This window comes from Periplaneta americana, chromosome 1, assembly GCF_040183065.1.
Source record: "Periplaneta americana isolate PAMFEO1 chromosome 1, P.americana_PAMFEO1_priV1, whole genome shotgun sequence".
Classification (NCBI taxonomy): domain Eukaryota; kingdom Metazoa; phylum Arthropoda; class Insecta; order Blattodea; family Blattidae; genus Periplaneta; species Periplaneta americana.
The window spans coordinates 97,210,409-97,224,158 of record NC_091117.1 but is presented as its reverse complement, the minus strand read 5'-3'; the positions used below and the strand labels follow the sequence as shown (position 1 = coordinate 97,224,158).

At 35.5% G+C, this 13,750-nt stretch overlaps 1 long non-coding RNA gene across 1 annotated transcript; it reads right to left on the bottom strand.

Annotated features, from left to right (window-relative positions):
- Window positions 1-11,121: 11,121 nt before the first annotated feature.
- Window positions 11,122-12,648, bottom strand: LOC138698512 (uncharacterized). The gene is made up of 2 exons (XR_011331885.1): window positions 12,115-12,648; window positions 11,122-12,003 (listed from the first exon to the last, which is right to left on the bottom strand). It is a non-coding gene; the product is annotated as an uncharacterized lncRNA (long non-coding RNA).
- Between the last annotated feature and the right edge of the window lie 1,102 nt (window positions 12,649-13,750).

The window sequence follows — 13,750 nt, the reverse complement described above, 5'->3', positions numbered from 1 at the left end:
GGTATCGAGTATCGACAAAAAGCAGTATTGTCCCATCTCTAAAATTTTCTAACGCAATTTTGACTTCAGAAAGTGTGGGTATGGGTATAAATGGCTCAGCAGTTTGTATTTGAATTTCGTCCCTATCATTTCTATTTGGCCTATGTACATTCAGTAGTTGTCCAAAATAGTTTTTCCATCTGTTCAGGATCAAGCAAGTTATCATTTTCATCCTTGATCACGTGTACACTTGCCTGATAACCTTCTTAAATTCCTTTATGCCCTTATATAAATCTCTAATGTTTTTATTCTTATTATCTGTTTCTACCTCATTCAGTTTTCCCTTAAAGTAATCTCTCTTTTTATTTCTAAGTGTATGACTTGCTTCCCATCTTTCATTGAAATAATTATCTCTATTCGCCTCAACTGGATCCTGTAAGAATTTCAATTTTGCCTGTTTTCTTCCTTCTACTACTATGGAACAATCTTCATTAAACCATGGTTTCTTTCTCATAGTTTCATGATAACCTATGTTTGCTCAGCTACAATTTTAATATAAAAAAAATTATATTTATTTAACGACGCTTGCAACTGCAGAGGTTATATCAACATTGCCAGTGTGCCGGAATTTTGTACCGCAGGAGTTCTTTTACATGCCAGTAAATGTACTGACATGAGCCTGTCGCATTTAAACACATTTAAATGCCATCAACTTGGGCTGGGATCAAACCCGCAACCTCGAGCATAGAAGGCTAATGCTATACCGACTACACTACCCACCCCGACTTTTGATATTATCTGATATTTTCCCAAATGCTATTAACATCTAATTCTTCCTGAACTGCGCCGCAACTTTCTAAAGAAACAAACCTATTTGAAATTTCGATCTGATAATGTTGCTTAGTTTCCTCGTCCTTCAATTTCGGAATATTGAATCTCCTAATATTAACTTGTTGCTCTACTTGCTTCACTACTGATAGTCTTTCTCTTAATTCTCCAATTACCAAATAATGGTCAGAATTACTATCTGCCCCTCTGAAAGTTCTACTATACTAGTATGTCTTCATTTATCTATCAAGATGTGATCTATCTGGTTGTCAATTCATCTGGAGAAGTCAAAGTACATTTATGTATATCCTTATGGGGGTATGTTGTACTTTTGACAATTAAATTTTCTGATGTGGCAAAGCTGACTAACCTAACTCCATTATCATTACTAGTTATGTGTAGGCTCTCTTTTCCAATAGTCCGTTTAAAAATATCCTCCTGTCATACTTTAGCATTGAAATCCCCCAATAAAATGTTCATGTGATATCTAGATAACTGACCAAAGTTCCTATAGAAGCTATCCTTTATATGATCGTCTTTCTCTCTAGGTGTGTGAGCATATATAACTACGATATCACACCATCTATCCTTAAGTATTAAATACGATAATCTGTCACTGATAAATTCGACCTTGTTTACTGCTGATTTTATTCTTTTATGGATAAAGAATCCTGTTCCTAATTGGTGATTATTGTTTCCTTCCTCATAATACAAGTAAGCTTTTATTTGTGATATGAGATTCCTATCTAACCTAACCTCCTGTACTCCCACAAAGTCTATCCCATGTCTAACTATTCTTTTGCTACTAATGTTACCCCTAGATATCATAGCTATAAACAGAAATAAACAAACAGCCATAATAACTGTTCCTATGATCAGATTTGAAAATTCACTCAAGCATTTGAAGTAAACAAAGTGAAAGAGAAAATCTACGAGCCCCTCATTCCGTTCTTATTAGTCAAGTACAACATTAAAACAGTCACAGTCTCTTCTTTGGAGCGAGAGGCACCATTCCAAAAACCTTTGTAAAGTGGAGGGAAAAGTACAAGCTGAAGATATAACCTCAAGATGTCATCATTACCACTATAATAAAATTTTCCATAACGATATTTCATCAGCATCTTTATGAAGTACACTCAATTTAAATTGTACTAGGTCTCTTCTGTTACGGCTTTATCTTGTTTGAAACCTGTTCATATAATTTTTCATATTAAATTTTATTGTGAGCTATTCTGTGCCTCAAGGTAAACCCAAATTGTTGGGTCAGACTAATAATAACAAATATGACTCAGTGTAGATGTTCAGTCAGCACATGTTTTAACAGTTATGTTCAGTAGACTAATGAAATGCTGCAATTGTCTTTTTTCTTGATCCCACAGGAATGTTTAATAAATTCTTCCATGGCTTCTTTATAGTTCACTTGCATTGTGTCTACTGTCATATACTTTGGCAATATGAAGATTAAAGAAATGGTACAATACTCCCTCTCAGTTGCTAAGATTATTGTGGCACCTTTTTTTGGCCACTGTGTTAGCCTTCTCATTGCCATGTAACCTACACTGTCCTGGTATTCACTGATTATTCGTCTTTTCTTTGTGGCATTCTTGTCAAAATTGGAGTTCTAACTCAGCAGACTGACTAAATTGCAGCTTTAGAATCTGTGAATATTACAGACTTCTGAAATTTCTGATATAGAACATTTAGCTGGTGAAGTGCTATACCTATTGATTCAATTTCACCAGCAAATACTGTTCTTTTTCTTTCCAGTTGCAGAGAGTAAAAAATCATCGTACAGGTAAAAATGTAAATACATCTTCCTGTGTCCAAAGTTTATTCCACTTTTCTTCCTCCATTCTGTGCTATCTTCCCAGTCCACATAAGAGCCATGCAGCCTATACTCTTCTGAGTAACAAGTGTGTATAGTTTCTAAAGCTGTTTTAATATCTGGTGATTAACAGTACTTTTAACTACTTTATAATTAAGTTCTGTACAGTAGGCCTACTCAACACATGCTGTCATTAATGGATTTGCAGGCAGAAACAGTCATTTGGTACGAGACCTTCAAAGACTATAAGCCTACCAACAAACTCTTCTTTTAAAAAATTATTAAAACTAAATCCAAAGTAGTGAATGAAATGAGACCACTTAGTCCAGTAGTCTACAATCGATGAAATATACCCATAGCTCAATTTTTTTTTTATTTTGACGAGTCCTGGTTTACTCTAAGCGGATACTCAATTCTCAAAATAATAGGTACTGGTCACATGAGAACCCTCAACTAATGCACGAAATTCCACTTCATGACTTACAAATTGTTTTATGCTATTCTATTCATGCAAATAAAATTATAAGACCGAACTTCTTTTCAGAATCAACTCTTATAGGTATTTTAGCAGAATAATGTTTTCTTTGGGAAGCTAACAGATGAAGAAAGAAGAACAAGAGTCCATGATGGCATGCAAGACACGTGATTTTAAGGCTGCTTTATCTGAAGCTTTTCAAGATAGGATAATTACAGATAATGTATGGCCAGTCCACTTTCCTAAACTCAATCTTTGCGACTTTTATCTGTGAGAAAAGTGAAGAGCTAAAATGTGTAAGTAATCCCAGAAGAATTAAAGTAAACATTCACCATAGCATGTCTAAAGAGCAGGTCTGGGTTCAAAATTCCGGTTGGGACAAGTTATCATGGAATATTTTCAGAGGTTTTTCTTCAACCAATTGCAGCAGAATTTCTGGGTAACTTCTGGCATTAGATCTCAGACTCATTTCACCAGATTTCTTCACATGCCATTATCATCTTGGCCATAGCCTGAGTTAAGTTCCAGGTGCATCTTGCTGTATACATACAAGAGCACAACAAATATTAACAAAAAAGAGTGTTAAGCACAATAAGCCTCAGCCTGCAGTGTAATCCTCCATGAGAGAGAAAGAAATTTCATCAATTTCTGAAGACAAACTGCACCAAGTCATTGAAAACTTTATCTCCAAATATAATCAGTATATGCAAGCCGAGCAATTTCTGAACACAAATTGCACCAAGTCAATGAAAACTTTATCTCCAAATATCACCAGTATATGCAAGCCAAGGGACACCTCTTCCAGCATTTGCATTTAACAATATGCTATTTTCTTGTTAGCCCCTCTTACCTAAATATACCCTGTACTTTGTATAATGAGAAAGTAAGAGTGTGGAGAAAAAACCTAAAGTGAAACAGGACAGAAAAGTTTACATCAAAACTCGCACAATTTTGCAGATTGTAATATACTATGAAAATGGATAAATAATGATAGTTTTATAAGAACTATCAATGTAAGTTTATTAAAATTTTATTTTAATTAATTTATGTTTTTATTTACACTGAAATATTTCATTGAATATTTTTTGTTAAATTGTACTTATTAGTAATTAGTGATGGAATTAGTAATTTCTCCTATTTTAAAAGCAACTACAAACCCCTGAAAAGCAATTTTTCTGGGCTTTTATTGTGTCGTCTTGGTCGCTGGAGCTGACATTTCGACCCTCTTGCTGTGGATCATCTACAGCTTTTAGAACAGCCACCTGACTTTGACTCATTCTTTCATATGAAGATTACTGAACATCCTCCTCTCTTTCCAATCCACACCTTCTGCTTTAGGATCACCATCAGTTTATTCCAATTCACTCTGTCAAACATATTTTCTAGGTCCACAAATACTATATACACTTCTTTATTCTTCTCTAGGTATCTTTTGCCGATTGTGTAGCAGTCCAATGGCATCTCTAGTACCTTTTCCCTTCCTGAAGCCAAACTGCTCTTCTGCCACCTTAGAATATAAACATAGATTAAATATTCGCAAGAGAATCTTTGCAGAGTGCGATATCAGGCTGACAGTCCTGAACTCGTTACATTTCTTGACATTATGTTTCTTCGGTACTGGAAGTAATACTGTCTTCATAAAATCTTCAGGCCATTCGCCTTTCTCATATATTTCATTGCATAATGATAGAATTTCCTTCTTGTCTTCACCCAAACATTCCACTAATTCAATGGGGATTCCATCAACTCTGTTGCTTTCGAATCCTTTACTTTCTCAAGCGCTAGTTCAACTTCTTCCCTTAAAATAGGAAATTCCTTTTCGTCTTTTGACATGGTTTCTTTCTCTTCTTCTGGACAATTCCTTGTCTCATATAACTCTTCTACATATTTCGTCCATTGTTTAGTATCCCTTTTTTTGTCTTATTTCATTTCTGATGACATCCTCTTTCAACCAGGTGGATTTCCTGTTCCTATTTGTTTAGTCCAAACATTTTACTTTGAGGTACATTAAATCATTATCTTCCTTTTTTCTCTAGATTCTCTATTTCTTCACATTTCTTTTTCATCCAATCTTCCTTTGCTTTATCAGTTTCTCTTTTCAGTTTGTTTCGTTTCCTGTTTCTTCTACCTTCTCCTGTGTTGATGTTTTTCCATTTTCTCCTTTCCTCCATCTTCTCCAACATTTACCCTGTGACTCAAGGTTTCTTAATTCTCACACCTTCTGTTTTTCCTATTGTTTCTTCTGCTATTGTCTGTATACAGTTTTTTGAAAGAGTCCAGTACTCATACTATTCTCTGGTATGGAAACAATCAGAAAAATGATTCTGATGTAGAGATGCAAACCACAATGAAAAAGTTACATTTTTAAAGGTTGGTAAAAAAAATGGTAATTTGTATAATTTCTGTACTTCCTTCTGCATTTTGTTCTTTCAGCAGTATTTATCTTCAAAGAAACTTGTTTGACTCATCCCTTATACTAAGCAGATAGTGTTACTCCCAACACTTGGCTTTCCATAACCTTCCTGATAGCATTCTTTTACTTGACCTTCTATAACACTTGCCACATTCTTTTACTTGACCTTCTACAATCCAACACTTCGCCAGTTTAGTTAGTATTGTGCAACCAGTCATGTGTAATATTCTTATTTCATTGCGAGAGTGAAATAAAACATGGGGAAAAGTTCTGTTGGTGAAGATATTAAGTGGCAAATATTAGAGCTGCATAAGAATGGAAAAAGCATGCACAAAATTGTTCACCAATAGATCTTTGAGAATTTGATACCAGAAGAGCTGAAAGTATAAACCTGAATGTCTGCCTTTCAGTTGAACATTTATGGTATATTTATGGTATTACGTAATATCTATAAGGACTGGGGAATTTTGCTTCGTGGATGGGAACATGAACACTGAAAAATAAAGGAATGTCATGGACAATAAATGCTATCACGAGTCGAGGGGTAGCCTTCAGTGGCTTTCCGCATAAAGATCCCTGGCCTGCGAGACCACAAGTGAACATGTGTACCACAGACTAGAACTATGATCCGTAAAAAAAACTAGTGCTGAACTTAGTACAATTAAAAAATGAGATAGCTGCAGCATGGATTGAGATAGGGAAAGATTACTGTAAAAAAAAAAAAGTAGATTCCATACTTGCCAGGGTGAAAGCCTGTTATGAAGCCGAAAAAGGCGCTACAAAATATTAAGTGAAAAAAAGTGAAAAGTAATCAAATAATTTTTTAATGAGTTATTATTTAATTTCCTTCCATTTGAGAAAAGTCATGGGACCTATGACTATGTTTTAAGCCCTATACAGGTGAGAGTTCATGTGTAATCGGATGGGAAATTTACCTAGCAATTTTAAATTTTCAATGTATTTTTATACTATTAGAACAGAGAGAGATGTTCTTTATGCAGCCATAGCTGCCAACTCTTTCAATTCAAATTTCAACAATCCCTCATTTTAAAGTTCTTATCTTCCCGAACATACTGATTTGTAAAACATATTCATTGTTGTATGAGATTATGGAACAGTCGATTTAATTTGCATTTGAATTATTTCCCCACAAATAAAATGAAAATTAAAAATATGACAATATTGCAAACTTTTAGGATGGACTGAGTGCTGACAGAACCCGAAGACGATTTAAATAGAAGTTTCTTGATATTAAAGTGCCGTACTGCTAAACAATTCAAGACATCCTGAATTTATTTCAGAAGAAGGATAGAGATGCAGATATTAAATATACAGAAAATACCGGGTGTACAAGATGAAATGCCACCAAAGCTGCAGAAAACTAGCCACAGAAGTGCCACTGCCTGCTCCCAGGTTTATGGTCCTGCTATTCTCGGACTAGATCCTGTGCAAAAGTACATATGAATTAGTTTGCAAGGTCTAACTGAATGATTAACAGAAATCTAGCATAATTCATAATTTTTTTTTTTTTAACTGTTCTTGTGCACAGTAATGAGTACGCCAATTTACTCAGCCATGTGCAATAATCGAGAGAATATTCTGGACTACCAGATCCCATGCAACAAAATATTGCAGAAAGCAGTTTTCAGTTTTGTGCTGAGTGTCGAGTGTGTAAATTGTTTCATGAGGTACAGTACAGAACATCGCACTTTTATTTGTAATATTTTCGCGAAAAAGTCTTCGTGGAGAAAGTGTCACTGTAAGTTCCGACATCAATTTCCCAATTCCCCTATGTTGGATAAAACAATAATATACCAACTAGTAATGAAATTCAGAAACAGGATCTGTACAAAATAAGAAGCCTCATTTGAATAAACATGTATTAACAGAGGAGAAATTGGACGAAATAGATTTTCAGTTAGAGCAAAGCCCTCACAAATCTTGGCGCTGTTCAGCACAAGTAGGGGTGTCTAAAACATTTGTTCAACTCGCCACTAAACTATTAAAGTTAAAACTACACAAAACCCATGTAGTGCATCAGCTTTTGGCCCCTGATGACGCAGCTAGGATTCATTTTTGTAATTGGTACCTTCAATCAGTCCATGATGGCTTAGTAGACCCCACGTTGGTTTTTTTCAGTGATGAGGGATGGTTTCGCCTCAGTGGTTATGTAAATAGTCAGAACAATAGATGTTGGAGCATTGAAAATCCCCATAACAGCTTAGAATTGCCGCTACATGATGAAAAGATAGGTATGTGGTGTGCCATATCAGGAAGGAGAATAATAGGGCCTTTCTCCTTTGAGGACACTATAAATTCTGAACTTTATGTGCAACTGATTCTGCAGCCTGTCTTCACGGAGCTCACAGATAAGAAAAAAGAATATGCATACTTTGTTCAGGACAATGCGACGGCACATACTGCACATATTCCAATGCAAGCAATCTCTAATGTTTTCTGTGATCACATTGTGAGTCATGGTTTGTGGCTCTCCAGGTCCCCCGATCTAAATCCTTGTGATTTTTGTTTGTGGAGGACATTAAAGAGTGTAACATACAGAAACAAGCCTCGCATCTTGAATGAACTTAAGGAAAATATCCAACAAGAAATGCGGAAGATTAGTGAAAATGAACTTCAATAAATGTCAGGAAATGTGATCAAAAGATATGAAGCTTGTTTGAATGCAGGCGGCCACCATTTCCAGCATTTACAAGAATGAGGTAAGCTTTTATGTTTTTATCGTACCGCATATTACTATCGCGCTTAGACAGTAGGAAGACAACTCCTATAGCATGCAGGGGCAGCTAGACTTTCGGTTAAACAGTGGCATTTCGTCTCATCCACCCAATACATCAAAGCTAAATGGAAGAATATTTCTCATATAAATCTACTCATACTAAGCTTCATATGCAATAAAAAGAAAAGCTTCTCTTGGTTCATTACACAAAGCTGCAAGACTGTTGAGAAAGAAAACATACCTATTATGTAACTCTCACTCATGAACTACAAACAGATAACCCATCATCTAGGAGAGAATTTTAAATCTCGTTCACAACAAAAAGATGGACTCTATTACCTAATATTGTTTTCAGATGAGACTTGGTTTAATCTCCATGGGCACATAAGTTCACACAAGAGGTACTGGAACTCCGAAAGCTTGATCTTGGACATGCCTTTACAATGCAAAAGTTCATGTGCGATGTGAGTTTAGAGGCAAAAGAATAGTACAGCATGTATTTCCTGAGCAAACAGTTTCAATGAGAAAGAATATAGGTTCATCTTTTTTTTACATGATTCTACCAAACACATACTGGCAATAATTCCATGAACAGACTACAAGACATAGCCTATTCGAGGACAGGATAATTAGTATTAAATTATAATCTCTATCCCGCAAGCTAACCACCTGTGACTTTTACCTGTCGGTGCTCAAAAATACATACCTGTTGGGTACTCTGAAAAGCAGTATATATAAAACATTTACTGCATCTGGTACATATTAGTAGTAGCATCTGATTGTAGTGTGTGTATTGCATTGTTTTTTACCTTCCATTGACATGTATTTCTGTAAGTATTGCGAGTGAAAGGTTAGGTTAGATGAGGTGATAAGTGACATGGGAGCGAGGAATGTCACAAGGTTAGAGTGGGTTATATAAGAGGATAGCTAAGGGACATGAGACCAGTACTGTGACAAGGTTACTGTAGTCACAGATGTCGCTACATCTCCCCACATATGGGGATGATAAATTAAACCAATACCAAAACATATCCCATAGTTAATGAAATGTCATTAAATAACAGAGTCAAATAAATACTCATACTCAAGAGGCCTAGGGCAATTAAGAAATATCAGCTGCAAAATAATGACTAGTTCCATGACACAACAATGTGTACTACAGATCTTTTATCGTATTTTTTCGAATACCCTGCATACTTTTTTCCCGAAATATACAAGCAAAAAGAAAGGGTACATGGCTTACTCAAAATGAAGTTGGCAACATTGCCCGATTTTCTTCCTGTGCAATTCCTAAGGTATAGGTATCCTACAAGCAAACCTCAGCTTGGATTCCTCGAGGAACGCATGCTATACCCCTCTTACTTCCCTGCAGTAGGCATGAGAGCATGCTGGGAAAGGGAGCATACGCCATCTGCGCGAGACAGTCACGCCCACTGGTTTCTGCGCACTGAGTTTTCCTTGTTGGATGCCTATAGTAACTATGCCAATATCTTCCAGTGTGGGTATTTCAATTCCTAACATTGTTAAATGGCATTTGGATTAACAGTACATGTGTCAGAATCAAGTTCAAATGTGATAAATGTGTAGTTTGTGCGTTTTATATTGTCAATGGATCCATGATGCATGGGCACGCATATCTCTCTCTCTTGTTGAAAAAAAGCTTCAAAAAGAGTACTGTCTCCAACCAGATGGATGGAACAGAGCACGATTGTGTATGGAGAAGTGTGAAGGTGACGAAGATGGTAATGACGAAAACAGTGAAGAATGAAGAAGACAACTGTCATGTGAATACAATGGTTGAAAGTTTTATTTTTATTCTCTTCCCCCCCCCCCTTTCAAAAATGGAGTGCGCGGTTTATTCCAGAAAATATGGTATATCTTCTCTACCTCTATGCAATGTCATAGTTTGTGGTGAGAGGGAAGAGAGATAGCTGAAGGTTGTAATGCTGATGTCCACGACCAAGATAAGCCACTTAAAATTTAAAAGTCGCTCAATGGCCACTTAAAATTTAAAAGTCACTCAATAGCAGAGATATAGTTTAAAAGATCTGTAACTCACCGACAGTCACACTGCAGAAATTGTGGTGCAAAATCCAACTGATTCCTATTTTATAATTTTCCAAATTTACGACTTGTTAAAATACATGACTGACTAATGATTTGATTATCAAAATAAACTTACATGACTGACTAATGATTTGATTATCAAAATAAACTATCTGTTCAACTTACATATAACATTTTAACTATCCTTATTTCCATTTCCAGAAAAAAGTTAAATTCTTCCTAAACATGTCCATGACAACAAACAGGATAACTGTGGTGACATGTTTTTAAACTTTATATCAGATTTAACTTAAGTGTGAAGATATTTTGCTACAAGACAACATTTCCCTATTCTATACAATAAAATTATAGGTAGGCTATCTATAAGCGTGAACAATATAGAAATAAGAAACAAATTCTCGACTATTATTTTAAATCGCATGTGTTGACCGCAATGACCATTTACGACTGACGATTAATAGCTATCTCCGAACAAACAAGTTTAAAATTTATTAATGTATTTAGAATTAAAATTATTTATATTACCACCTATTCACAATGTACTATGCTACACAATTTTATGGCAAATATTTCCTTTCTAAAAGTCCTTAGAATATCACCTACAATATTATGACGAAAAATATATCTCTTTTAAAAGCCTTAGAAAACCGACAATCTTGAAATGCAAATGAAACCAAATCTATCCTAACATAATTTCGATTATACGCATTACTTAGGCCTACTATAAAATATTTCTGGCTAAAAATTTCAAAAGGCGATATGGGAAGGGAACATAATTAAAAGTATATTGTCACAAGTAAACTTTCAGAAAATTGAATGTATACGTATTTATTACTTCATAATTATACGTAAAAATACTGATGAATGTTAATATTTTTACAAGAGTAGAAAATCATTTGTACTTCATTTTTGTCATGATTATGGATGATATGCAAATGAAAGCAAAACTATTTCATTATGAAAACTCATACTAAAAATAATCATGTTAATAACATACGTTGTAAACTGTTAAGTGCCAATGATAATCTGATAAAGTTATACGATTAAACTCAGTAAATATGAATACTGTATACAATATAGATATCCGGCATGACAATTCACAGTAATATATACAAAATATTGCAATAATAGAAATTTAGTTACAATATCTATAATATAAAGCACGTAACTTACTAATTGTTTGTTACAGCATCACGCTCAGAATTTTAACTCAATATAACAGAAGTCAAACTTTTCTCCGAGCATCTTTTGCTATAGCCTAATCTCCACAGCAAATTTCACAATTTAGTGGTACTAAAGAAAATCTTTAGCTAACAAATATTACAATTCCCCATGCATAGAAAACAAACACGTTGAAAGTGTTATACAAAGAATGAGAAATGCTGCGGATCACTTGAAAATGGCTTTTGCTATGACGACCCGTCGCTCACTGACACGGTACTGTCTGTCTCCTGAGAATCTGCTCCCTCATCAGAATCACTAGACAAAAGAGAATCCACACTGCTCAAATTTGAAACACTTTTTTCTAGTGCATCTTTACTGCCGAGACTACAATTTTGTTCTGTTGTACGGTTTCTCAGTTTCTGCTCTAAGTCAGCCCAAGGATCTTCCAGCATTGAAGAGTGATAATACAGACTTATATCATCACTATTTCTCGTCTTAAATGAGAAGTTATTATCCTAGAAGCAAAAAAAAAAAAAAAAACAAAGTTAAAAGTGTTGTAAATGTAAAATTGAATTCAATTATAGTGAAGTTCACGAAAATTTACAAATGTATTAACTTATGCCTACCCTTCTCTTCTTATACGAGGAATTCCCTCTGGATCTTTCCATATCATTATATGGACTGAAACTTGAGTTATTTGAACTTGAGGGACTATTGCGAAAATGTTTTTTGTTCATATTATATGGACTCATACTGTTATAGCTTGAATTGTTGGAAGGGCTACTGAAATTTTTGCGATTCCCTCTCCAATTACCACCACTTCCTCTTCCCCTATTATTTATAGGGCTACTATACCCAAGCGGTATAAAATCAAAGTTATCGTTTTGTGGGGAACCTTTAAACGGTGAGCTTGCATGCTTGATTGTGTGTTGACCCCTTGGACGTACGAAATCATGAAACAAACTTTTACTACTGTTCAAACATGTCTTTGAACCCAAAGGAGTACTGTCAATGGCTATCTGACTCATATTGTGTTTTGACCTAACAAAAATTCAACAAAAGAAACAAAGATTTACTGTTCATTAACAACAGACCACTTAGTATTGCACAAATTACGCACAAACCACCATCTTGGCCTATTTCAACACACCGGAAGTAGCAGGAAGTCACTCTTTCTAGCCGCAGTGTTGCCAGGTGAGTGAAGATCAGAGTAGCCAACAATCGTCACTTCAAAATGCTAAAAAGTCGCTAAATTCAATTTACAAGTAGAAAAAGCGTACCTAAAGAAACGGGTAAGATTAAGAACAGAAAAAAAAAATATCGTAACTTTTACAGATACAAATCATTCATATCCTCCTCTTCTACTGTAACTGTTGACATGAAAGACAAGGATTTATATAGGCCGAAAATCCTCTGATTGAGATTCTGGCTGATAAGTAGGCATACATCAGGCAGTATATCTCACTTGACGATATCACAGTCTAGTATATACAGTCGCGAAGCTCAATACGTTGTAAATATGCAATCATTAGATAGTTGCTCACCACTAGGTTCGCTAATATCGCCTCATTACAGGCAATGCAAAATAGTACCGTCACAGTCTATTGTTTCTAGCACCCTCAAAACTCAAGCTTCGTGACTGTATATAGTAGACTGTGATAATATTGTGTCAGAGGAAGAACAATAGTTTGTATGCATCTGAAGTCTGACTAGTGTAATACGTAGCTATAGTGAGCGATGTATGTAATGGAGGGGAAAGGAATTGGCCACCTACCCCATTATCTCCTGGCCTAGTTGCCTCATAAGTGAGGTTCAAACCTATCTTCGGACCAGCGGCGGTTCCTCTATATGAGCACAGGAGCACGTGAACACCTTAAAAACCAACAATAATCATACGTATTACTGTATTAATATTATTACCGGTACATATATTACTTTCCAATGCGCAATGACGTTCCTACATTTTTCGTCTCGAGAGAATGTCCCGTTCGTGTGTCGTGTGTCTTTAAATCTCCATTGGACTGGTTGACAGCAGCTCGCACAATTTTCCTCTAGCAGGGTGGAATAGCCTGAGGCGAGAATATTTTCTGGTTTGTTACAATGGTTACAATAGCTCTGGCTCGCACAAGTCTTAACGTGCTAGTGACAGAGAAACAGAGATGCCCCATCTCTCTTGGGTCTGGCATCCTGTTCCTTTCTCCCTCTTTCCTCATTTTCTCTCTTTACTTTTTCTTTTCAAAATACCATTATGCGCGGGGGCTA